This window comes from Bos indicus, chromosome 24 (assembly GCF_029378745.1).
Source record: "Bos indicus isolate NIAB-ARS_2022 breed Sahiwal x Tharparkar chromosome 24, NIAB-ARS_B.indTharparkar_mat_pri_1.0, whole genome shotgun sequence".
Taxonomy (NCBI): domain Eukaryota; kingdom Metazoa; phylum Chordata; class Mammalia; order Artiodactyla; family Bovidae; genus Bos; species Bos indicus.
This window is the reverse complement of record NC_091783.1, coordinates 40,180,545-40,208,373: the sequence shown is the minus strand read 5'-3', so window position 1 is coordinate 40,208,373 and position 27,829 is coordinate 40,180,545. Positions and strand designations below refer to the sequence as shown.

At 43.1% G+C, this 27,829-nt stretch overlaps 1 protein-coding gene across 2 annotated transcripts in view; it reads right to left on the bottom strand.

Moving 5' to 3' along the window:
- Positions 1–27,829, bottom strand: part of ARHGAP28 (Rho GTPase activating protein 28) — a 139,387-nt gene that overhangs the window by 74,899 nt on the left and 36,659 nt on the right. The window lies entirely within an intron of this gene.

Genomic DNA, 27,829 nt, shown 5'->3' with positions numbered 1-27,829 from the left:
CTTGAAATCAAACATTATATCAGATTTATCTTGACATTCCTCAGTCTTTCACCTATCACAGGTCCTGGCATGATGCCTGCTTCCCTGACGAAAACAGTAAATGCATCAAGGCGGAAGAATGGTGGGCATGCATGGAAATCTTTTTGTAAGCAAATGTTTTATTGAACACATTGCAGAAAATTATTTCATAAGTACCATTTTATAATTTATGTGTTCTAGACAATTTTGAATTTCATTAAGGAAAATAAGTACCTGTCTTCTTCTTCCTTCCAAATTTAAAGCTTTTCCTTTGAACTCAAGGTTGCATTAAAAAAAAAAAAAAAGTTTTTTAAAAGCCATTATCTGAAGTGAATCACTATTTTCTAATTTCCTTTCTCTCGCAGACCTCCAAGTTGTAGAAATCGGTTCCAGGCAGTGCCAGCTCCTGAGAGATAACAAAGCTATGCTATTATGGAAGCAAAGAGGAAACAGAAGGCTTGGGAGAGGGAGGGGAGGAAAGACCACATGAACTTCATGGAAATCCAGGGTCCCTGCATGGCATGTATCGTCCCAGAGACCGGTGCCAGGAGGGTTCTGGCCTCAGCTGACATCCTGAAGAAAGGCAGACGCCTGGGCCACGAGAACCTCTGGAAGGCAGGCATCTGTGTCGACGGCCATCTTTTCTCTCCCAGTCTCAAAGCAACAGAGAACAAACTCCAAAAGCGTCAGAGTGATATGGGTTTTCCCACGTCTAAAGTGTTGCTTCTGGTGGGTCACAGTGATGCCAAAGGAAAATTAAAGGCTGTCTTCCACAAAGCAGAATGGATTTTTAAAGTGGAAATAGGTGACCTCAGAATGCCAGGCTTACTTGACGCCGGAACAGTAACAAGCAGGCAGGGACCAACTGACCCCCAGAGTCTGTTCACTTCCAGTGAATATTAACCAGACACAGACATATAGATGCTACCCCACTCTGGTGAACTCTGAAGTCTGCCTCAATAAACCTTATTTTATTACCATCATCAGTTTCCAGAGCTCTGCACCAAACAGACACCCTGGCTAATGCTCAGTTTTCGTTTTCCATTTGTTATTTGTTAAACTTGTAACTCTGAATGAAGCATGAAATCACAGAATTGTGTGTGTGTGTGTGCATACTTGAAAAGGAGAAGCACAAACTGACAATTTTAGACTAACTTTGCTAGGGCTTTGCTTCTTTAAATCACTAAAAGTCTGATAGGACTTCATTAAAAAGGTAACTTGCCCATCTCACTTGTTAAGACCTACAGGATATTGTGATGAGGTGTTTTGGAAAGTGACAACAAAGTTGAAATAAATAGAATTCAGAGGGGAAAAAGAGACAAATTATTTTAAAAGTGCAGTGAACTGACTGCTACTGAATTTCTTAGCCTGGGTGACCACCTAACTTTTCTAAAGAAAATGACTAATATGTTGTTATGAGGAAATGTTGTACTCAAATAAGTGGCTATTGATTTAAAATGAGGATAATGTGAGCATCTTTGAAGGAAAGAACAGGAAGCTTTTAGAAAAGGAGAGATTCACCCATAAAAAAGAAAAAAATAATGCCATTTGCACCACCATGGATGGACCTAGAGATTATCATACTAAGTAAAGTCAGAGAATGACAAATATCATATGACATCACTTATAAGTGGAATCTAAAATATGACACAGAAACGGACTCACAGACATAGAAACCAACGGTTACCAAAGTGGAAAGGAGGGGAGGGATACACGGGAAGACTACATTTAGCAGATATACACTACTATATATAAAATAGATAAATAATAAGGTCCTACTGTGTAGCACAGGGAACTATATTCAATATCCTGTGATAAACCATAATGAAAGAGAATATGAAAATGAATATATGTATGTATAATTGAATCGTTTTGCTGTAACAAAAAACTAACACATTGTAATCAACTATACTTCAATTAAAAAAAAAGAAAAAAGTAAAGAAGAGACTGATCTTTAAAAGAGGGGCCAAGGAGACTAAGCAAAACTGCCAATGAGGCAGGAAGGCCGGGTTCAGTTCAGTTCAGTCGCTCAGTCGTGCCCGACTCTTTGCGACCCCATGGACTGTAGCACGCCAGGCCTCCCTGTCCATCACTGACTCCCAGAGTTTATTCAAACTCATGTCTATCGAGTCAGTGATGCTATCCAACCATCTCATCCTCTGTTGTCCCCTTCTCCTCCTGCCTTCAATCTTTCCCAGCATCAAGGTCTTTTCCAACGAGTAAGCTCTTCGCATCAGTGGCCAAAGTATTGGAGTTTCGGCTTCAGCATCAGTCCTTCCAATGAATATTCAGGACTGATTTCCTTTATGATTGACTGATTAGATCTGTTTGCAGTCCAAGGGACTCTCAAGAGTCTTCTCCAACACCACAGTTCAAAAGCATCAATTCTTCAGCACTCAGCTTTCTTTATAGTCCAACTCTCACATCCATACATGACCACTGGAAAAACCAAAGCCTTGACTAGACGGACCTTTGTTGGCAAAGTAATGTCTCTGCTTTTTAATATGCTGTCTAGGTTGGTCATAATTTTTCTTCGAAGAAGCAAGCGTCTTTTAATTTCATGGCTGCAGTCACCATCTGCACTGATTTTGGAGCCCCCCAAAAAATAAAGTCTGTCACTGTTTCCCCATCTATTTGCCATGAAGTGATGGGACCAGATGCCATGATCTTCGTTTTCTGAATGTTGAGTTTTAAGCCAACTCTTTCACTCTCCTCTTTCACTTTCATCAAGAGGCTCTTTAGTTCTTCTTCACTTTCTGCCATAAGGATGGTATCATCTGCATATCTGAGGTCATTGATATTTCTCCCAGCAATCTTGAGCTTGAGGTGGGGTTCAAGCTTAGCAGAATTCCATTTTTCTCTATCAGGAATAGAACAGGAAGGTGAAGAGCTGTAATGGAGAAAGGCAATCCCACACAGTCCCAACAGTCTCTGAACAAATGCATGCGTACGTGTGCATCTCTATATGTACATAGATACGTGCGTGTGTGTGTGTGTGTGTGCACGTGCACATGTTCAGACCGCTTCCATTTAATGAGAACTTCTTTCCAGTGAGTTCCAGTCAGTAGATCTTGGCTGGCTACCACCAGGCACACTGCTCTTGGTATATGTGCTTCAGACAATAAATACTGGGAATCTCACCCTTGCATGTTCCATACATTTTGTTAAGCACTTGTATCCACCCGTTTATCTGACTGTCCCCAAACACAGGACAAGTCCGCAGGCCTTACCTGTGATAGTCCACCTTGTGCCACGAGCTATAGTGTGAATCAAGCCTTCCAATGTCACACGTGAAATGTAAGGGTGTAACTTACTTGGCTGTGGTTTAAGACTCTCCCTGGAAAGCCCCAAGCTGTGGCCTGTAAACCACAAGTGCTTTGGGAGGCCCAGTCTCTAAGTGTTGGGTCACCCTTCATGTAGATGGGAGCCCCCCAGATGTTCCCTCCCAGGTCACCGAGTACCACATGTGGACAAAGGACCGCTCTACTGACACCCAGCCTCTCCCATTGTCAAGTACAGCCCGCAGTTGCATCCGTGCGGCAGTGACAGTGAATACTTGGCACAGAGGTGCTGCTATTGACCACAAAGCTGAAAGCATTTACATCTGACTTCTTACAGGAAATGTGCTGCTGACCCCTGGCCAACAGCAAAAGAACACGTGCTGGGTGCAGGCTGCAGCTGTGTGCCACCTTAGACAGTGGAGAGATACCCCTTCCTCCCCCAGCTTAAGAGAGCAGACCGCTTCCTGGGGAACCAGAGCTGTGGACGCATCCCCACCCCCCGACTTCTCCCCAGGGGCATTGGCTGTGTCCTTCTGACACACTGAGACGCTCTAATACCTGACTCTCCTCGCTGGACCCCAGGAAGAACGGGAGGCCCCGCTGAAACTCGCCTGTGCTTTTTTCATACTCTGAGTTGGAATCTTTGTATAAAGGTCCACTCATCTAGAAAGAAAAGTGCTCTAAGTTCCAGTCTTGGATTTAGAAAATTAGTTTTTAATAACCCAAATGTGCAGGAAAATACTCCAATGGCAATCTGGGAAAATAAAATATCAATGCTTCAGTTGATTTCTCCAGAAAGCCTGTTTAAACCTGTTTAATCTTCCTTGATAGATCCAGGAAAAGCCATAATTGAAAAATTCAGTCATGTGACATTAGAATTCAGAGGCTTGAATTCTTCTGTTGAATGAGCAAAAAGCAAGGTCTGTAAAGAAAGACTTTAGCCCTTAAAGTGAACCTAAAGAATGTACAAGAAAACTGAAAACCGTGAATTTTCAATATCACAAGTTAAGGAAGACAATGACTCTAAAACAAAAGCAGAGGATCAAGCTCTTCCCGGCAGGGCTGGTTAGTTCCAAGACCTTTCCGCAATTCACAGGACTGCTGCCTCATTTTCCTATTACAGCTGAAGGCCCATGAGTCAGTTTTTAAGAGTGACATTTTTTTCTCGTGTTTGAAGACAGGCAAAAATATCAAGCAAAAACCCCTGCAATTTACTTACCACATTACAAAGCAAAAAAGATGGATTCTAACAAAACTTGCTGGTCTATTATGATACTCACTTTGTGGGGAGGGTCCAAGCGGTTGGGAGAGAAGTAGTGATGATGTGCAGTGAGATAAACTATAGAAAATATAGACCCAACCCAGCAGTTATCTGAACACAGTTCATCTTCTGTGCATCTGTTCTGCAACATCTTAAGCTTAGGACTACACACCATTGCACATTCTCTTAAAGAGAAACATTGTTGAAGTGGAAAAACAGCTTAACAGTGTTTGCTACTCAATATTTTTATTTTTCTTAACTAAATGAATAAAGAATTCATATAATTCAACATTGAAATCTACAATGGATAACCCCACTCTGCCCTTCATACCCACTGCAGGAATGATTTAATCGAAACTTGAATCCAGGATAAACTCATAGCTGATGGGTGAGTTCAGGTGTCAAATGTGCTTTTTTTAATTGGAGGATAACTGCTTTACAATGTTGTGTTGGTTTCTGTTGTACAACAATATGAATCAGCTATACGTATACATATACCCCCTCCCTCTTGAGTCTGCCTCCCATGCCGGGCATCCATCCCATCCCTCTAGGTCATCACAGACCATTCTGTGGAGCTCCCTGTGCTATGCAGCAGCTTCCCACTAGCTTCTGCTTTACGAATGGTCGTGTCTATATGTCACTGCTACTCTCGCAATTCACCCCACCCTCTCCTGTCCCCACTGCATCCCTGCTGTCTGTCTCTCTACTACTGCTCTACAAATAGGTTCATTGGTAACATTTTTCCAGATTCCATATCAAAACTATGGTGAGGTATCATCACCAAACAGTCAGAATAACCATCAACCAAAAATCTACAAACAATAAATGCTAAAGAGGGTTGTGGAGAAAAGGGAATCCTCCTACACTGTTGGTGGGAATGCAAATTGATACAGCCACTAGAGAGAACAGTATGGAGGTTCCTTAAAACAATGAAACACCTAACTACGCCATATGACCCAGCAGTCCCACAACTGGGCATATATCCTGAGAAAACCATAACTCAAACAGACACATGTGCCCTAAAGTTCATCACTTAGATTGTGAATTATATTTTCTGAGCCATTCTGGATTACTCTTAACCTTCATGGATCTCCCTAAACAAACTGGAAGCCAACTTACAACCTCTACCGATGAAAGCCAACAGAGGATAACTTGCTGTCTTTTCCGTATCACTGCCCAGAAACACTTGCAGTGTTTTACAATTCACAGCGCGGCTTCCCATGCAGTTGAGATGAGTGAAAAAGGAGAGGACGAAAAGACACTGAAACGGTTCCCTGAAGATTGACTGCCATTCTTTATTCTCCTGCCACTCAGAACATAACCACCAGGGCCCTATGTCTAATTCTTTTCTTCCACAATGTTCTATCCGTTCTAAACTTACCCATTCCCCTTGGGCATGAAAAGATAGAAGAGGAAAAACTAAACATGAAATAGAGTTAAATGTAAGAGGACCTGTGGTCTGAATAGTTAAAATAACACTTCAAAGAAATACTAGAGGAGTAAGTTTCTTCAAGTGCCCTTACTTTGAGCATAAGAAAACCTTATTATTCCCAAATGCCAAAGTCTTCTATAGTCCGCCATAGTCCCATGCCAACTACGGACCTTACACTTTACAGTATTTTAGAGTTTCACATTTATCACATTTATCACAGTATTTAGAGTTCACATTAGAACATTAGAACATATGTGTTCTAATCATGAAGAAATGGAACCTGCCAATGTTAAGTGACTTGCCCAGGGTCACAGAGCAAAGGAGAATAGTCTCCTGGGAAGAAACAAGGAAAGCTTTGGCACCCAAATGATCACTATAAAGGCCATGCAGATCATCCAGAATAACTGAGGTGTTTCTTTCGGGATCCTCATTATGTTCTGCTTAATGTTTAAAATACAAATCTGAACCAAGTGATTATAAGCATTGGTCTGGAAGCAGCTTTAAGGAACAGATTTAGTTTGTATGTGGGCTGGATACTGCTCAATCAATCTTTGCAAAGAGGAACTGCAGTACCTGTATGTCTAATGAATTAACCCAAGAACTTACACTTCAGTGAAGAAAGAAGGAATTGGGGAAATTTATGTAGAAAGGGTAGGGGAAAACTCTATAATCATTTAAGGAGGGAAGAACCAAGAATTCTATGGAGGTCACACATCACGTTAATTCCCCTCCATCTCTTGCTTAGCCCGAACTCTTAAAACTAAAGAATTCTAAAGATGAAGGAGGGGCGTGTGACACCGGGAACCCATGCTTCTCGCTTGGACTCTGTCACTCCGCAGGGAGTGCCTTGGAATGCTGTGGGAGAGCTTTTTATTGTCAAAACAACTAGGGGCCTTCTGGTATTTAATCAGCAAGGCCAGGAATGCTAGGAGTCTTACGATCTAGTGGACAGTCCTGCACCAAGAAAGAACTGTCCTGCGTCACATGTAACTTTCAAATGCCCTGCTAGACAGTGATCACAGGTGAGACACCCGTTTGTAATCACTGCAACTTGATTCAGTGATTCAGAGCCTGATTCAGTTTCAGACTTAATACAAAGCATTTTGCATATACAGAATTTTCCAGGAACACAACCATAATGTAAGTGGAGGGAAAACTGTACTTTGTTTTGTTCAAATATTCACTGTTCTGAAAATTCAAGTCCTATGCAGCAAGGCAGCAGGAAGCCCAGGCAGCCTGATTTCCACGTGCAGGGTCCCCATCCATGCTGACTCTGCCCATCAGAGCAGCCATCCAACTCCTTCACAGTCCCATCTGCTTGGGTTGTGTCCCAACGTTTATGCGCTGAAATACTTGTTATATAAAATATACTTTATTTTTTTATCTCACAGTTGGAGCATTATGTTGATGTTTAACATTATGTGCACAAGTTCCCTGGTAGGTCAGATGGTAAAGAATCTGCCTGCAACACAAGAGACCAGGGTTCAATCCTTGGGTCAGGAAGATTCCCCTGTAGAAGGGAATGGCGACCCACTCCAGTATTCTTGCCTGGAGAAGTCCATGGACTGAGGAGGCTGGTGGGCTACAAGAGTTCATGGACTCACAAACAGACACATCTGAGTGACTAATGTTTGGCACTGCTTGCACAAGCAGAGCATGTTATAGGTAAATTTCATCATGGGATGATAAATGGAACAAATTTGTCTGATAAAGTTGAAAGCCAGGGTTGTAGCCATTGTTTTTTCTCTGGAAAATCTCTCATTCCTGGCTTCTTGGACAAGCTATCTCCTGACCCTCCTGAGCCCCTTTCTTACTCTATTTTACTGATTCCTTTATACCCAACTCCAAGCTGCAATGCTCCCGAGTCATCTGCACACCCCCCTTTTAAGTGATTTATGTCCCTTGCTTACTTTCACAGGTTTGACTAACACTTATTTGCCAAATGGCTATATGTCTAAAATTTAAAGCACACATTTTTGTACTTTTTCTAAAATACAGGAAGCAGCATTAAAGACTTTATGTTAAGTGTTGCTTAGCTCATTAATTTTACTTAAGTTATATAGCCTATAAAAATGGTTAATTTATACAACTTTATGCACAAAGTTGCTAAATAGAAGGTTGTTTAAGAAAATTTGGAAGTAACCAGTTTAGGGAATGGTTTGGTATTTTTATTGTGCAACCATCCAAAAGTGATTTTTCAGCCATTAAAGTTATGCTAATGGATGTCTTTATTATAATAAGACGGCTTCTCACAGTGTTAAATGAAACATCAAGCTCTAAAATTATCTTAACTGTATAAATTATGCAGGAAAAATGACTGGAATGAGCCCACTAATAGTGGTTATCTCTGGGCAAAGAAGTATAGATGATCTGTATTTTCCCCTTCGTGGTTTTTTTTTTTTTTTTTTTTCCATTATCTTCATGATTTTCCACCATGCTCAGGTTTTTCCTATAAGGAATTACTTTAAATCCTTTTCAAGCCTTGTCAACAGTGTCTGGACCATCGTCCCGTTATTTGTGACAGCCTTCCTTCCTGGGTATTTGCCCCTCTGTCCATCTTCCATGCTGCATTGAGATGAAGCTTTTCAAAGCATAGATTTGTCCCACTAGCTCCCTAGCAGGGCAAAGGTCGAGGAGCAAATGCATAGGCATGTCATGAAAAGATCAGAGAACTGCTCTCCCAAGTCTGTTTTCTCAGCCTTGTCCCCTGCAATTCCGCACCAACAAACAGAAACCTGCCACTTTTGCTTGAACACGCCGTGGACTGTGGCATTTTCTGCAAGGCTGTTTTTCTCTGACAAGAATGTCCTTTTTCTCTTTCGCTGCCAGGTCAAATAGCACATTTATCCTTTAAGACTATTGAAATGCCATTACAGCCTGGAGCTTTTGCCCAGAGTTAGCAGCCACTCAAACTCTCTTCCCAAATATCGTTGTGGATGCTCTGTGTTAGCACTTATCTCTTGGTATAAGAGAGAAATGACTGCCAAGAGTTCCTCTCCTGGGAAGACACTGTGTTTTAGTCATCTTTGTGTTCTAAGCCCTGATGCTGAGTTTGCGTGCAAGAAGTACTAGACAAGTGACCAAATTAATGTAAGTTGCCAAAAGCTGCAGGAAGAAAATCTTCAAGCACCTCACATACCCAGCTGGCTTGCAGGAGCTGAAGCCAAGTTTCTGACAAGACAAAAGGTAGAAAGAACCAGAAGGTGTCAAAAGAAGAAAACTAAGTCAAGTTAGTTAGGAGGAAATGGCAGCTGGATCAATCAATGATTGATATAACTGGTACAGAGTATTAGAAAAGATGAACTAAGCTTTTACATTAAAATAATACTTTGTGCCTATGTATTTACAATAGATGAGTCTTTGAGAGTTGTGCTTAACACTTTGGTTAAATCTGTGTCTCTGAGTAGTAAAGTAAAGCACTTACAGGAAGCACTAGGGTATCACTTTGCAAATTCAGCTTTTACAATCTTAAAGCCCAGACCACATTCCAGATCAACTGAATCATCAAAGGGGTGCGGCCCAGATGTCAGTATTATTATTTTTTAAAAGTTCCCACTGTTGAGAATCACTTGCATACGTGAAAACATCTTTCCTCAGCTGCAGATCAGACTCACAGAAGGAAGTGAATACCTTCATAATTATTTTCACTGTTAACTCATTCCTAAAAAGTGACATGCGTGCATGCTAAGTTGCTTCAGTTATGTCCACCTCCGAGCGACACTATGGACTGTAGCCTGCCAGCTCCTCTATCCATGAGATTCTCCAGGCAAGAAATCAAGTGGGTTGCCATTTCCTTCTCCAGGGGATCTCCCGGACCCAGAATCAAACCCAGGTCTCTTTTATCTCCTGCTTTGGCAGGCAGGTTCTTTACGATGAGGGCCACCTGGGAAGCCTGCAAATGGTAATTTTGTTTTCAGTTTTTTTAAGGAACCTCCATACTGTTCTCCACAGTGGCTGCATCAGTTTACATTCCCACCAACAGAGTAGGAGGGTTTCCTTTTCTCCACACCCTCTCTAGCATTTACTGTTTGTAGATTTTTGGATGATGGTCACTCTGGCGTAAGGTAATATACTTCACTGTGGTTTTGATTTGCATTTCTCTAACAATCAGTGATGTTGAGCACCTTTTCATGTGTTTGTTGGCCATCTGTGTGACTTCTTTGAAGAAATGTCTATTTAGGTCTTCTGTCCAGTTTTTGATTGGATTTTTTTTTTTTTTGATATTGAGCTTCACGAGCTGTTTGTATATTTTGGAGATTAATTCTTTGTCAGGTGCTTCATTTGCAAATATTTTCTCCCATTTTGAGGACCGTCTTTTCTTCTTGTTTATGGTTTCCTTTGCTATGCAAAAGCTTTTAAGTTCAGGTCCCATCTGTTTATGTTTGTTTTCATTTTCATTACTCTAAGAAATGGGTCAAAAAAGATCTTGCTGAAATTTGTACCATGTAACCCAGCAATTGCATTCCTGGGCATGTACCAGGAGAAAACCGTAATACAAAAACATACATGTATCCCAATGTTCACTACAGCACTACTTACAAAGCCAGGACATGGAAGCAGCCTAAATGTCCATTGAAAGACGAATGATAAAAGAGATGTGGTACTTATATACAATGGAATATTACTGAACCATGAAAGGGAACAAAATTATGCCATCTGCAGATACCCAGATGGAAATAGAGACGGTCATACAGAGTGAAGTAAGCCAGAAACAGAAAACAAATACCATTTAATATTACTTATATATCTGGAATCTAGAAAAATGAGAAAGATGAACTTGTTAACAAGTAATGAGTATGTGTTGAGTGACACACCTGGTCCTCTTAAAAGAAAGGATAAATGAATGAATGGTTAAATCAATATTCATTGTCCAAAGCCGGTATTTCTTATTTTGAAAAATCATAATGGTATAAAAATCGCCCCCTCCCCATTCTGCTTGGAAAATTTGGCATCTGTGTTATTTACATGAATTATGCAGTCTTGAGTGGGAGAGCTGCTTACAGGTGACAAAGGATGAGGACCTCATTAGGAACTCCAGTGAGAACCTTATGAAAGGGAGATTTCGATTCTTTAACAAGCACCGAAATTAATTCCAAAGACAGCTTACGAGGTAATCAGTTGGTTTTTCCTTCGTGAATTTCCTTTCAGAAAAAAATCGTCTCCTTCATGTCCTTAGGGATCTGGCTGGCCACGGGCATTTGCTGCTCAGCAGCCACCTCAGTACAAACAAGACTGACTCGGCAGACTGCTGGCTGGTCCTGGGAGAGACGCTGCTATTTGTCAAAAGTGACATTAGAAGGAAGTCCGAGGACAGGGGATTACAACCGGGTATCTGTCCTCAAGACTTTCAAATGTGACTAACATTGGAAAACACGAGGCTTCTCATAGAATTTTATAGACAGACTTCCTCACATTCAGCAGTTTTGATACTTTGGCCTTTTTACCACCACATTTTGTTCCTGTCTCTGTTACAAGCATGTACCTTTTACTGTCTTCACACTGACTGTGGACAAGTCTTCATTCCGTCACTAAATCCAGTTCAGAGCAAGGAGATGTCATCTTATTCTTTGTATTCTCAACACCTAGACAGTACCTAAGGTTGACAATGTGTCCAATGGGGGTGGTGGTTTAGTCGCTAGGTTGTGACCCCATGGGCTGCAGTCCACCAGGCTCCTCTGTCCATGGAATTCCCCACTGACATTCCATGGGCTGAGAGTGGACCAAAGAATGCTGGGTGGGTAGCCGTTTCCTTCTCCAGGGGATCTTCCTGACACAGGGATTGAACCTGCCTCTCCCGCATTGCAAGCAAATTCTTTACCAACTGAGCGTTAGGGAAGCCCTATGTGTACAATACCCATAAACAAGTACAAAGAGGCTAAGAGGGATGTGAGCTTTGCTCAGGATGAGGAGGTTGGAAGCAGGACAAGAAGGGCCAGGAGAGTTGTAGATTGTCCCTATAATGAAATGGAAGAGACTACATTCAGAGTAACAAGCCTCAACCCAACGGGAGTCCTGGCCACATACTTCCTGAGAAGGAACTTACCTTTAGAGCAAGGCTTCCCAGTTTCTAAGGTACACATAAATCACCTGGGAATCTTGCTGGAATGAAGCTTCTGATTCAGGAAGTCTGAGTCAGACTCCTAGAGCCTGGTCTTCTAACAAGCTCCCAGGAGGTTACAGATGCTCTGGTCCACAGTTCAGACACACCTCAAGCAGCAAGGCTGCCTCAGGACCTGTGCTCTGAATGTCTGTAACTCATGAATTCAACTGGGGTTGTGGAAAGAAGTAGAAAAAGCAAACTCAAACAGGTTAACTGAGCAGCCCTAATGTGAGTAGCATTCAGGGACGCCAACAAGAGAAGATTAAGGACCTTAGGACTTGGAACCAAGAGGATGCGCCGACACAAGCCCCAGACCAAAAGGGGCAAAGGGAGGGAGAGGCAGTTTACTAGGACCGAAGAACTTCGAGGCTGGAATAGGAACGATAGCCCAGGGTCATGAAAACCGCCATGTTCCTGAGTATCTTGAAAGGAGGAGCAAAGGCATCTCCCAGGGACAAGGACAGAGAATGGAGGTCCCAGCCTCACTCCCTTCCCATCGTCTGATCTCCTCCCTTGTCTCCTACTGGTTGCATGCAACTGGAGGACCAGGGGGCCAAGGGATGAGCCTCTAGAGCCACCCAGAATGAAGAACAGAGGACAGAGTGACCAGCACAGGGAGCCAGCGAACACAGGAACTTCAACCAATTTAGCAAGTCACTATTTCCTGTGGTTCAAAGTAAACACTCTTAAAACAGGAGTCCGGACTTGTCTAAGTGGGCTACATGAGAAAGACTGTGAGAGTCCGTGCTGATTCTGTAGGCAATCTTTAAAAGGAGAAGATTCTCAAGGGGCTTGAGAAACAGGGGCAGCTTTAAAGATAAAAGAAAAAGAAGCTGACTGCCTGAGGCAAGGGCAGAAATGAAGTTCTGGAAGACCAGCCCAGGGAGTTAAGAACAGAGGGGCCACAGGATCTTTCAGAGAAACAGGACCAGCAGGTTGGGGCTGGGGGCAGGCAAGCGGACCAGCCTTCACTCTAGTCTTAAGAGACACTTTGTCTAAAACCCTCTAACTCCTTTTTAAAAGTTAGATGCAATATCACGGAATTTCCAATATCATGGAATTTCAAGATCTGGGGAAGAAAGCAAACCTGAGGAAAATCAGAAACAATAAGCATAGTAAATGCTAGCTCCTAAAAAAATCCAACCAGAAGTTTGTTAGAGACATATGATAAAAATTATATATGTGTGTGTGTATACATCTATACTTACACACAAAGAATACACACTTGGTTCCTCATGAGAGCTCTAATCAAGGCTCTCAGGAAAACACTAAAAAATGGGAAAAACTACATCCTCATTAATTGGATTTTCAACATGCTAAAAATCAGCATCTTTCACACTAAAAGACAGTGTCACCTCACAACCCTGGGGGATGTGACACAGTCCTGGTCAGCGCTAAGCACAGCAGTCCTTCTGGAGTGTGGAGGGCAATCAGAGATGGCTGGGCTCCCAAGGAAGTGAAAACCCAGTTTGGACCTTGATTGATGAGTCAGATCTGGTTGCCCTTTGCCAGGATGTTATGATATACTGTTGATGAATGCATCCCCTCTTCGCCATTTCCACCTCCTTCCCTAAATCCATATTCCAAGAGATATGGGGTGGCTAGTTCACCACTTGCCCCGGGGGGAATTGTCAGAAGGAAAAAAAAAATAGAAAACCAGTAAATAAAGATTCCAAATTCTTGGCTTTAGTTCAAATGAGAGACAGAAATAGTTTTGAAAAGAAATATGAACTGGCAGAACGAGTTTTGTTTGCTTGTTTTATCACCCCACTCCAAACTGGGGGAAAGGGAAGACTTGAGAGGAAAAAAGCGCAGTTAGAGGCTGCACACCGCGTCCCATCCCCAGAATAAAGCCCATGCATATCAGATGAGAGTTGGGACCACAGGCTTCCCCCCAAATCTGGGAGGCTCTAGGAAGATGTTGTTCCTTACTTCCTGTCTTTAATCATTAAAGAAGGCATATGCAGAGACTGAGAGAGGGCAAGAAGAATCTGGATAGCGGAGCCTGGGGGGCTAAGGTGGATGGGCTCAGGGGTTCCCTGCCTTGCTGAAAGGTGTCAATTTTAGCTGAGAGACGGAAAGAGGAGACTGACTGATTCTATGTCTAACAAGACACTCCTGGCTTGAGGTACAGGTCCTGGCGGCAGGCGATGCCCAGCAGGTAGTTTAGACCAGGAAGCCAGGTTGGGAGCTGCCACAGATCCACACCTGTATCCCAGGAGCACTGCCTCCGAGTCCACTGGGGTCAGGGCTCAGCTCTGGGCCCCAAGAAGTCAGGGGAGGGGAAGCGGGGTCCTGAACCAAGGTCCCTGACGCCCCTACAGAGGCGGTGCTACAGGGAGAGGAAGGAGGGTCATGGAGGGGAAGGATCCCAAATATTCCTGACTTTTAACCAGAAGCAATTTGGCCTGAAATCAGATGGGGCGGATGGGCTGTGGCCGTGACTCGATTCATTTCTTCTGCTGTCTGTCAGAAACGGGGGCTTGGAGTTAGAATACAAACTGTGTTGCCAGAAATAATGAACGCTATGTCCTGTGACTGTGAAGTTCATATGCATTACAAGTGGTTGATTTTTCTTAGCCTCCACTGCTTAGATGTTCTATGTGAATATTCAGTGAAGGTCAAATCCTATCCAGAAAGAGCAGCCCCGTGGTCTGACCTGTGCCAGCAACGGACAAGCAGATCCTGGCTGGCCCTCTGGTCTTCATCTCAGTCCCACCTGAGCTCTGACTCAGAGCTGGGAGGGTCTCGGAGGTCCAGCCCACGTGTTGTGAGCAGCAACACGGCCTGGAACCACCTGCCTTTCCAGCTGCCAGGTCCTGCCTGAGAGGTGACACACACGGTCATGTCCCATGACACAGGCTGCATGGCCGGAAGCTCCTGGCTTCCCGGCCGGACCGGGCCCTTTTGCTTGCCTTTTCTTTGTAATGTCTTTCAGTGCAGCTTCATGTTCCCGCTGCAGCTTCCTGAACTGTCCCAGTTCTTAAGGATCTCTTCTACATAAGCTGGACAAGGAAATGGCAACCCACTCCAGTACTCTTGCCTGGAAAATCCCATGGATGGAGGAGCCTGGCAGACTACAGTCCATGGGGTCGCAAAGAGTCGGACACGACTGAGCGACTTCACTCACTTTTGAGTTCCCTGAGAGTGACACCCTGGCTTTTCTCTTGTAGAGGGATGGTTGCACTTCTGCCAGAGAGCTGTTAGAAAAACACACCGGCCAGAGTAATTATGAAGCAATAAATAATTGTCAGAGGCTCTACTAATGGATTTTCATCACTAACTAAACATCTTTCCTGATAAGGACTTGTTCAATTGCTAAATTGCATCCTGCGTCTGACTCTGTGACCCGGTGGACTACAGCATGCCAGGCTTCCCTGTCCTTCACTATCTCCCAGAGTTTGTTCAAACTCTTGTCCATTGAGTCAGTGATGCAGCCCAAACATCTCATCCTGATAAGGAGGATAATGGTCAAAATGCTTCACGAGAGCAAGAAAACATTTCTGTGACTGAACGTGACCTTTGCTCTAGCACCATAGCAGACCTCGCTCATAAAGCAGCTGTCTGGGGATCCTGGCATAACTGTACCCCTGGGAGCCACATGCTGAAGCTTTGTGGAATTCTAATAAGAACAGCATGGAGAGCTCTTAACATAAACACAGTATTGATACTCGGTTGGCAAAAACCAACTTGTGCAATGGTACAGATCCTCGCAATTTGCTCTATCCAAGAAAATGTGATAAATGGTTTCCATTCCTAAAAATGCCCAGTTTGCCAGCACTATTATTCATTTCCTATCATGGAAATTCCACAGCGCTGATCAGCAGCCCTAGGAGGACACCTCTGCTTGCTTTGTAGAGCTTCATGTCTATCTGAATACTGCAATTTGGGGGAATTTCCCAGATAACGTGATATACGATTGGCTCAGCTGGTAAAGAATCTGCCTGCAAGGTGGAAGACCTGGGTTTCATCCCTGGGTTGGGAAGGTCCCCTGGAGAAGGGAAAGGTTGCCCACTCCAGATTCTGGCCTGGAGAATTCCATGGACTGTATAGTCCATGGGGTCAGAGAGTCAGATACGACTGAGCGATGTTCATGCACTCACTTATATGAACACACAGTGCACCCTTCAATAATACCTGCATCCAAACTACACTTGATTTTTTAACGGCCTTCTAACAGGATAAAGAAATTCAAGAGGCAAAATGGATGTCCCCCACAAGGAAAAGAAATGCAAAAAGGCAAAATGGTTGTCTGAGGAGGCCTTACAAATAGCTGAGAAAAATAAAGAAGCGAAAGCAAAGGAGAAAAGGAAAGATAAACCCATCTGAATGCAGAATTCCAACGAATAGCAAGGAGAGATAAGAAAGCCTTCCTCAGTGATCAGTGCAAAGAAATAAAGGAACACAATAGAAAGGGAAAGACTAGAGATCTCTTCAAGAAATTAAGAGATACCAAGGGAACATTTCATGTAAAGATGGGCACAGTAAAGGACAGAAATGGTATGGACCTAACAGAAGCAGAAGATATTGAGAAGAGATGGCAAGAATACACAGAAGAACTGTACAAAAAAGATCTTTATGACCCAGATAACCACGATGGTGTGATCACTCACCCAGAGCCAGACATGCTGGAATGCAAAGTCAAGTGGGCCTTAGGAAGCAACACTACGAACAAAGCTAGTGGAGGTGATGGAATTTCAGTTGATCTATTTCAAATCCTAAAAGATGATGCTATTAAAGTGCTACACTCCATATGCCAGCAAATGTGGAAAACTCAGCAGTGGCCACAGGACTGGAAAAGGTCAGTTATCATTCCAATCTCAAAGAAAGGCAATGCAGAGCAAAGAATGCTCAAACTACCGCACAATTACACTCATCTCACATGCAAGTAATGTTCAAAATTCTCCAAGCCAGGCTTCTACAGTACATGATCCGTGAACTTCCAGATGTTCAAGCTGGATTTAGAAAAGGCAGAGGAACTAGAAATCAAATTACCAACATCTGTTGGGTCATCGAAAAAGCAAGCAGAAAAACATCTATTTCTGCTTTATTGACTTTGCCAAAGCCTCTGACTGTGTGGATCCCAACAAACGGTGGAAAATTCTTCAAGAGATGGGACTACCAGACCACCTGACCTGCCTCCTGAGAAATCTGTATGCAGGTCAGGGAGCAACAGTTAGAACTGGACATGGGACAACAGACTGGTTTCAAATTGGGAAAGAAGTAGGACAAAGCTGTATATTGTCACCGTGCTTATTTAACTTATATGCAGAGTACATCATGTGAAATGTAGGGCTGGATGAAGCACAAGCTGGAATCAAGACTGCCAGGAGAAATACCAATAATCTTAGATACGCAGATGACACCACCCTTATGGCAGAAAGTAAAGAAGAACTAAAGAGCCTCTTGATGAAAGTGAAAGAGGAGAGTGAAAAAGTTGGCTTAAAGCTCAACATTCAAAAAACTAAGATCATGGCATCTGGTCCCATCACTTCATGGCAAATAGATGGGGAAACAGTGACAGACTTTATTTTTTGGGGCTCCAAAATCACTGCAGATGATGACTGCAGCCGTGAAATTAAAAGACGCTTGCGCCTTGGAAGAAAAGCTATGAAAAACCTAGACAGCATTTAATAAAAAGCAGAGATACTACTTTGCCAACAAAGTTCCATCCTGTCAAAGCTATGGTTTTTCAAGTAGCCACGTATGGATGTGAGAGGTGGTCTATAAAGAAAGCTGAGTGCTGAAGAATTGATGCTTTTGAACTGTGGTGTTGAAGAAGACTCTTGAGAGTCCCTTGAACTGCAAGGAGATCAAACCGGTCAATCCTAAAGGAAGTCAGTACTGATTATTCATTGGAAGGACTGATGCTGAAGCTGAAAGTCCAATACTTTGGCCACTGATGTGAAGAACTGACTCATTGGAAAAGACCCTGATGCTGGGAAAGATTGAGGGCAGGAGGAAAAGGGGACGACAAGAGGATGAGATGGTTAGAGGACATCACTGACTCAATGGACTTGAGTTTGAGTAGGCTCCAGGAGCTGGTGATAGACAGGGAAGCCTGGAGTGCTGCAGTCCATGGGGTGGCAAAGCATTGGACATGACTGAGCGACTGAACTGAACTGAAGTGAACTGAACTAACAGGATGCACCCTTTATGTCTGCATGATTCTAAGTCATGGACATTAAAGGAAACACTTCTACTGGAATATTTGGGCAAGCATGCTTTGGACCTGGACTGGAAAAGAAAGGACCAGAACAGAATTTCAGCCCAGCACCTCATAGCTTCTGACCCCTGCTTAAGCTGCAGAGTTAGGCCAGCACTTTGCTTACAGATGTGAAGTGGTAATTCTGTAAGAGGAAGGGAGGGATGCCCTGAAAAAGTATAGTCTTCCAAACCTGTCAGAATGAATTGCTGTGACAGTCTAATGTCCTCTAACACCAGAGAATCTATTACTTACAGGACATTCAGGTAGAAGCAGTACTACACTCAGGAAACTTAGAGCAGTCCCAGATAGTACAAGATTCACAAACACACTAAACAGAATAAAAGAGAGAAACTAACTGTAGTCAGCGTGCACTTACACCCAGTAATTATACACAATACTCTCTTGCCCAAAGTCGGTAAAATACCTGTTGAACATCCTCAATAAGCCCATGAAAAATATTACAGGAACTGTCGCAATTCCTTTACAAAGGTTTAAGGAGAGTTTATTGCTGGCCTGAGGATTCTGAGCTGGTAAGAGGAAGGTCTGGGATTTCGAACCTGGGCAGTAGGACCTCGCAGCCAGAAGGCTTTGCCCTGTCCCATGGGCATTTCCCCACAGGCTACCGGCAGCACTGATGCCTCTCATGCAGTGGTCATTGCTAAGCAGTGGTCTATGAAGCGACGATATGACCAAAGTTTAGGTCAGTTACCGCTCATTACTAGAAGGGCATGCCACACTGCAATCAAGCATTCTTACATTTTTAGGACCTGGAAGCTGTCAGTAAAGTTTCCGGGACATTTGAGAAGGAACGTGGAACTCATTAAGGAATCGTCCATCATTTCATGTGGATTCCATTACCACGCTAACTTATTTTAAAACTAGATCATGCAAACTTTATCTTCGAATGTCCTACAGAAAAGCTGGGACATCTAACAACCAATTTGTGAGTGAGTTACACATATTTCCAGATGATCCCAACCCTTAGTCAATTTACAGAGAGCAAACTGTTTCCCAAGTTCAGAGTCAATTCCCTGAGAGTGGAACCAGTATAGATCAATGGCCAAAGGCGTAGCACTGTCTAAGGAAGCCCCCCTGAAGGATGCTTACAATATTTGTAATCACGATGACTGAGGTTTGGGAAATACCTACATCTAATCTGAGTCCTTGGTGTAGCCATTAGATCGGCACACTGCTGAGGAGAGTCTTACCTTCAACAGTGGTTCTTCCCTGGGTTGTATCCTTTATCCTCTTTCAGCATCTCTCTATTCATAGCATCCCCAGCTCCTCCCTGTAACCTTATCCACTGTCATGGCAACACTCACAGGCTGGGACCACTAATCTCGGGCCTGGTTGCTCTTGAGCCCTGGCCTTTCAGGATGCCAAGTTTTTCTTCAGTTTGTTCTCCTTTGGTATGCTTCCCTGGTGGCTCAAGATGGTTAAAGAATCCGCCTGCAATGCAGGAGACTCCGGTTTGATTCCTGGGTTGGGAAGATCCCCTGGAGGAGGGCATGGCAACCCACTCCAATATTCTGGCCAGGAGAATCCCCATGGACAGAGGAGACCAGTGGGCTACAGTCCATAGCGTTGCAAAGAGTTGGACACGACTGAGCAACTAAGCACACACATGTTCTCCTTCACCTGCAACTCATGTCCAGAACTCAGCCCCTCCCAACTGTAGTCACCCATTTTTCCCCAACTTCAGGAATGATATCACTACATACCCTACCATTTTTACTATATTCCCCTTCTTTGCCCTCCATTCTGGACGGGTCCATAAGTCAGGGCGAGTCCACTTCAGACACATCTCTCAATCCATCTTCTTCAATGCTGATGCATGTCCAGTGCACACATTTAGACTACCTCTTGGCTACTGCACCACCTATCTTAATGCCCAAGATCTTTTCTCCCCCTATTCTTCTGGCCACATCACACAGCTTATAGGATCTTAATCCCCCAACCAGGGATTGAATCCAGGCGCCCCTGCAGTGAGAGCTCAGGGTCCTAACCACTGGACCACCAGGGAATTCTCATGTTTTCCTCTTAGTTTAGTATCCTTTTCATACACTTGCAACAGTTAAGTTGCTAAAACAAAAGTTCAGTTCAGTCGCTCAGTCGTGTCCGACTCTTTGCGACCCCATGAATCACAGCACGCCAGGCCTCCCTGTCCATCACCAACTCCCGGAGTTCACTCAGACTCACGTCCATCGAGTCAGTGATGCCATCCAGCCATCTTATCCTCTGTCATCCCCTTCTCCTCCTGCCCCCAATCCCTCCCAGCATCAGAGTCTTTTCCAATGAGCCAACTCTTTGCATGAGGTGGCCAAGGTATTGGAATTTCAGCTTTAGCATCATTCCTTCCAAAGAAATCCCAGGACTGATCTCCTTTAGAATGGACTGGTTGGATGTCCTTGCAGTCTAAGGGACTCTCAAGAGTCTTCTCCAACACCACAGTTCAAAAGCATCAATTCTTCGGCACTCAGCTTTCTTCACAACTCATTAGTTTTTCATAAAAGTTTCTTTACCACCTGCCTTAGCTCAAGTTTCAGACTTACCTCTGTGCCCTACTCCAGTCACATGCACTAAGGTTTGGCCATAACCATCTGCTCTTAGGTTCCCTTGAATAGGCACCAATAGAGACAGGAGAATACAGTGGTTAAGAAAGAGGGCTTTTCATTTGGACTGACATATACTGAATCACAGATTTACCTCTTACTCATGTAATATACTATGCATCTATCCTGAGACCCAATTTTTCCTCCTCTCAAAAAAATGGAACAATATTTCAAGGTTACCATCAGAATTAAGAAAATGTGTTACCTATTACAATCCTCCTCATCGTCAGATATATCCATATCTATTATTTAACGTTTAGCAAATTTTCAAAGAAGAAACACTTTGTATAAATATATTAGTGTTAGTTGGTTGATGATGTCCTCAAGGCTTGTATTCTTTAGTCTACAGAATGTCTTGATAGTTTGAGGAAAAAATTGAAACAGATTTGTAGCAATGAATAACTACCCAGTTGAAGCTCTTAGAATGTACACTTGTCTATACCCCTGACTTAATAATTCATTGAGTACAGAACTTTCATATAATATGCTGTACATTATTATTTTACTTACTATGTGCTATATCTCCAAATAAATCTGAATATAGAGAGTTCATCTTCTAATTCTTAACATCGCCACACTACCTAACCCAACACAAGATTCTTGGGAGTCCTTCAATAAATACCGAGGTCAGAGTGAGTTATCCGCCTAAAGACCGCTGCTCCCCATGACACCAGAAGTTAAATACATGAGTTTCTGATATTGTTCAACCATGATGTTTTTTTCCCAAGGGAATAAAGGAAAACAATGTTTTGCAATTTCTTTTTTATCACACTATATAAAGCAAAATGCAAACTAGCATGTTCCTACAGGCACAGAGATTAAAATTAGGCTTTGAGTAATTAAGTATTTTAATTACAAAGTTGATAAGCAGTTCGTAACAGTGAGGCTGTGTTTCTCCAGACTACCTGCACTCCCTGATACCCGTAAGCATGCAAGTGCTTATAAAAATGGTGGCTGATATCTGACTGCAAGCAGGAGAAAAATCTGTGTGCTGGCTCAAGTTGGAGACCATCTCACAATGGCTCTGTGGGAAAAATGCTGTTCCTCGCCAATATTCTGTCTCCACAGATTCACACCTATTTCCTCTGATATTCATGGTTTGAAAAAAATTTTTTAAACCATGTTCACGAGTTATTCTGAGCTTCTTCAGTAAAATTCACTGTCATGAAGTTAAAAGACGCTTGCTCCTTGGAAGGAAAGCTGGGACAAACCTAGATGAAGTGGAAGTGACAGTGTGAGTCGTTCAGTCCTGTCTGACTCTGCGACCCATGGACTGCAGCCTGGCCTGCCAGGCTCCTCTGCCCATGGGATTCTCCAGGCAAGAATACTGGAGTAGGTAGCCATTCCTTTCTCCAGGGGATCTTCTCCACCCAGGGACTGAACCCAGGTCTTCCTCCTTGCAGGCAGATTCTTTACCATCTGAGCCACAAAGGAGAAGCATCCCTTTGCTGACAAAGGTCTGCATAATCAAAGCTATGGTTTCTCCAGTAGTCATGTATGGATGTGAAAGCTGAACCATAAAGAAGGCTGAGCACCGAAGAACTGATGCTTTCAAATTGTGGTGCTGGAGAAGACTGTTGAGAGTCCCTTGGACAGCAAGGAGATCCAACCAGTCAATCCTAAAAGAAAATAACCCTGAATATTCATTGGAAGGACTGATGCTGAAGCTCCAATACTTTGGCTACCTGATGGGAAGAGCCGACTTCTTGGAAAAGACCCTGATGCTGGGAAAGACTGAAGGTAGGAGGAGAAGAGGGTGACAGAGGGTAAGATGGTTGGATGGCATCACGGACTCAGTGGACATGAGTTTGAGCAAACTCCAGGAGATAGTGGAGGACAGAGGAACCTGGAATGCTGCAGTCCATGGGGCCACAAAGAATCAGACATGACTTAGCGACTGAAGAAACAACGACGACAGAGATAGCTAACAGTTATCAGCAGTTACTGTGCAGCAGGCACCACCGAAAGTGCTTTAAAAGGTACTGTTTCAGTTCTCCTGAAAACCCTATAAGGTAGGTACTACTGTCTGCCTTCTACAGATGCGACAGACAGAGGTTAGGGAGAAATGCCCGTGCCCATGATTATATCACTGCTGAGGGGTTCAGTCTGGACAGCACTCAGACCGTCCATACTCAGGGCCTCTGCTCTCCACTACCACGCCACTCTGCTCTCATAAAGTAGAATTCAGTAAGTGCTACGAGTTTTAGACAACTCTTCAGGAACTCAAAGGAAGGAGAAATGACTCCCTATTTAAGTTCAGGGAAGACCTCAAGGAGAACATATGCAGGATTCAGACAGGCAGATAGAAGCATGTGTGAATTCTGGGCTCCAGGTGAACAAAGCCAAAGAGCCAGGGAGGTGCAGAAACAGGACCGGATGGACAAGGACTCCACTGTGGTGAGTGGTGCCCCAGAAGGCACAGTGGGAAGACCCTTCAGGTACCCCAGAAAGACGCTCTGGGCCTTTAACCACTAGGCCATGGAAAGCCTCTAAAGTTTCCCTCAACAAGGTGACATGAGCAGAGACAGTCTTTGGGAAGAGTTATTAGAATTTTTTAAAAGATTAAACTTTTTTTTTTTTCCCTCAGAAGATCATTTTCCTTACTTCTATAAAAGGTTATTTGGGGATAATAATCCCAAAGTCAAGACATTCTCCATTGGGAAGACTGAAGCTCCATTGGGACTGAAGCTAACAGGATGAAACTTAATAGGGATGAGAACGAAGTTCTGCAACTTCAGCTGCACATGTTTAGGATGACTGCTTTCTGGCATGAGTAGATGTCATGCGAAAAAGACAAAGAGATGTTGGCCAAATGGAAGGTCAGTACAAGCCGAGACCATTACATGGACGCCAAGAAAACTACATAATTGAGTCTTGAGTCCCATAGATGTACAGAAAGAAAGGGGAGACAGTTGTCCTGAATGCAGCAGAACTGGAATTCTGCTCTGGGCACCACATGGGAGAAGGATGCTGATGTCCAGGACTAAATTCAGAGCAGGGTGGATGAACAGATCATCAAGAAGCCACACCACATGTGGAAATGCTGTGGAAGCACTGGAGACATGGAGAAGGCTCCAAGGACGCATGTGGTTTTGAATTATGGTGCTGGAGAAGACTCTGGAGAGTCCCTTGGAGACTCCAGTCAATCAAACTCCAGGAGATCAAACCAGTCAATCCTAAAAGAAATCAACCCTGAATATTCATCGGAAGGACTGATGCTGAAATTGAAGCTCCCATTCAGACCCTTCTGATACTCTGGAAATTATACTACTTCCTGAAAAAGTTTAGGATGGGATTGTCTAATATTGATGTCTGGGTTCTATTTCATAGATTAGAATGCACTTCGAAGGGACTACAACCTCTTACTGGTAAGGGGTCTCCAAAGACTTGCCTAATTTCAAAAGGAGGCTGTGCTTCAGGCCTTTTGTTTTGTCAGAAGGACAAAGAGGAGGAAAGCACAAGCAACAGCAGCAGCAAACAGAGATGGATCAAGTGATAAATCCTGGAATATTTGAACTAAAATACACTTAAATATTCATGCATGTGTGCGGGCTACATCACTTCAGTCGTGTCTGACTCCTTGTGACCCTATGGACCATAGTCCGCCAGGCTCCTCTGTCCATGGGATTCTCTAGGCAAGAATATTGGAGTGGGTTACCATTCCTCCTCCAGGGAATCTTCCCAACCCAGAGATCGAACCCAAGTCTCTTAGGTCTCCTGGATCGGCAGGCGGGTTCTTTACCACTAGCGCCACCTCGGAAGCACAAAATATTCATACCTACTGAATCATTTGAGGTTGTCAAAGAATGAGAAACAACGGATGCATACCATGCTATTACACAAGAAGAATCCTCTGAAGTGCGCACACACTCTGCTGGCCTCATGACAATTACAGTTATACTGCTACGAAGCCCCTGGCTGACTATTCCTGTCATTCCTGTGGCTGCCTGACACCAGGCTCTCTAACTACCTTCAGCAGGCAGGACTGGCATGTGGTTCCTCTCTCCATAACTCCAAGACTCCTTTCCAAGTTTACGGAAGCACTATTTGGGATTAGCATTGCAACTCATGGAACAAGAAGAAAAGCAGGGTGAAAACAACTCTACTATCACCTACTTATTCCAGAAGTTTCAGATAGTTAAATACCATTTCAGTACACAAATAACAGATACTGAACTTTCTGTCCTTTAAAGCAAAATAATGGACTTTTCTTGTCCCAACTAGTGATTGCTGGACTCCTGGAAAGTCTAAAACAGAGAACTGCATTTAAGCAGGAGATGTTTTTTACATATCTGACCCCAATTTTACTGCCTATTTTCATAAGAGAAGGAAAAACAGTTGAAGTCTTTGTGTTCATTTACTTGTCTATATCTAACAAATGGACAGTGCGTAACAGGGAGCTTCATAGCTCACAGAAACAAGACCTGTTTACCCTGCTCACCTACAAGACCTGAGTCTGTCTGGGACCTGACCTTTGTAAGCTTATTGTTAATTTATCACTCATTGCCTAGCAATGGAAGTCCACCTCATTAGCACTCACATGGTCTCAATAGTTTTTCCCCCTTCGATGATCCACAGGCTTCTCTAGCACTAAGAAACGAGTCCCGTTCTCGCGATCCTCCGTCCTTCTGTTTAGACAAGCACTTGGGGGCCATGGTTAGTGCTATTTTCTCTGTCAGTGGTCTCACCTCAGGTTGTACGACACCTTCAGAGCGAGCTGAAAGGCTTTTGCGCTCTGTCTCCCAAGACGGCAGTACTCTGCTTCCCGTGTCTTGACTGCAACAGTAGTGCACATCTCGACTGAGCTGCCTTCTCTCCCTGCTTCTGGAAGCTTTCCAGGCAGGGTCTGTGTTTACGTCAGCAAGGCTGATTCAGAACACTACCTCTGGGGGTTTAACCAGGCTTTGAAACACATTCCTGCACTCAGCTCAGCTGGGGTCAGTAAGAGGCCTTCCAGTAAATCTGGTACTTCACTTTTTCATTCTGCTTATTGCAGAGGGGCACTGATTTCCTTTTAGCTCATCCTCTAAGCTATTTTATTACCTTTCAGATGATTTCTGCTGGGACCTTAGCTGTTAGAGCCTTGCATTATTATGCCCACTGCCTTCAGAATTCCTTATCCGCAAAAACTGCGCTTTCTTGGTAACCTAAGCGTTGTTGTTGTTCTGTTTTCCATCTGATTTTTTTTAAACCTTAGGATCCTAAAAATTAAGTCCTTTGTTTATATATTTTCAAATCTAAACAGAAGTCGTATCTTGTTAAATTTGCCTCTGATTAGCACAGTTGCTCTTCAGTTCATTCCTGGGCTTAGAGTTTAACCAGGGCCTTACCAAATTTGTAAAGATAGAACATGTACAGAGAGGGCAGGGTTGTGATTAGATACAGAACTACAGGGGCTATCACACAGAAACCATAGAATGTGAAACTGAAAATTATTTCTAAATATAAAGCAAGTTCCTTATTACTTCCAAGATTCAAAATTACATGCTCCTTATTTAGTAATAATCATCAAAGCACAAAAATGTAACTTTATTTTCACAAATAAATGACTGCATCAAGCTATTTCCACAATCCTAGATATCACACTGAAAACTTATCTCCTGTCGTGAACCTTGGTTATGCTTACTACGCCCTGAAATCTATGATTAAACTAAAAAGAAATAAACAAACAAAAAACCAGTATTTCAGTTAAGCAGGCTTTCTTACCACATTCTAATCTAAAAAGAAGTCTCAATGATGCCAAAGTAGACTTTACCTTTGATGACAAAATACACTAGTAAAACAATTTAAAAACAACAAAAAACAGACTTGAAAATATAAAGATGATGCTACTTAAATAAAAAGAACCCAGAACACACTGGAGTAAATGATTCTAATCCGATTCAAAGGAAATGAATTTCAAATAAACAACAAAACCATTGTTCCTGATTCTTCACTTCCCCCCAAAAGACAACACAGAGGACAAGGAAAGGCAGAAAAAGAAAACTGAAGTGCGGTAAGTAGCCTTGACAAGTGGGTGTATGGACAGCAGTGCTCTAAGAGTTAAACAGGAAACGAGGTAAACAGACCATGGAAATCTTCCTGGGGAGAGCATGCACTCGTGTTTCTTGAAGTAGACCCTCTGCTTGCGTTTAATCAGATGAATTTTTGGTGTTGCGTGTACCCTCTAATTCAGGCATCAATGTCTCAAAGAAGGTGCCTAAGAGAAGAGCAGACGGAGGGCAGGAAAAGATCAGAGGAAATGGACAGAGGCAGTCACACAAACCCCACGCCAGATCAGGGCAGGCACAAAAACGAGAACCCCTTTCTCACCCACATGTCTTCTCTATGGACCAGGCCAAGAGACTCAGCCATTTCCCCTTGGCGCCATTTGCCCCAGCACTGAAATCAGAGGAAAGACTGGTGGCCCCACCAAAGAAATATTTTAATTCCATTAAAGGGTGGAAGAGCTTGCTTGGGTAATGGAGTCTCCCTCAGCAGATGTTTCTAAGATTAGATAATCATCTGGAAAGATTAGATCAGTTTAAACGCTCCCGCGAAAAAACAGGAACTGGAAGCAAAACACCTCCAAGTCATTCATTTAAGCATCTATTAAGATCCCATTTTAACTAGTCTTCTCAAATTAGTAACAGGGCGTACTTACTTCCCTTCTGTATTTGGGCTTTAGAAACTTACATTCACACCACAACAAAAATCGTGAAAGGTTAAAAAGTTAACAGTTTACTGTCACTTAATATTATGCACCAATAATCTAATGAAAAAAAACTATAAGCCCCACCCATGCATTCACCAAAAAATGGATTTAAAACATACAAAAAAGTTACAGCAACTGTCTGCTTTCTCCTTGCCTGTTTTAAGTGAAAGGAAAAAAAAAAAAAAAACACCAGTCAGCAGAAGGAAGCCTATAGCCCAAAATA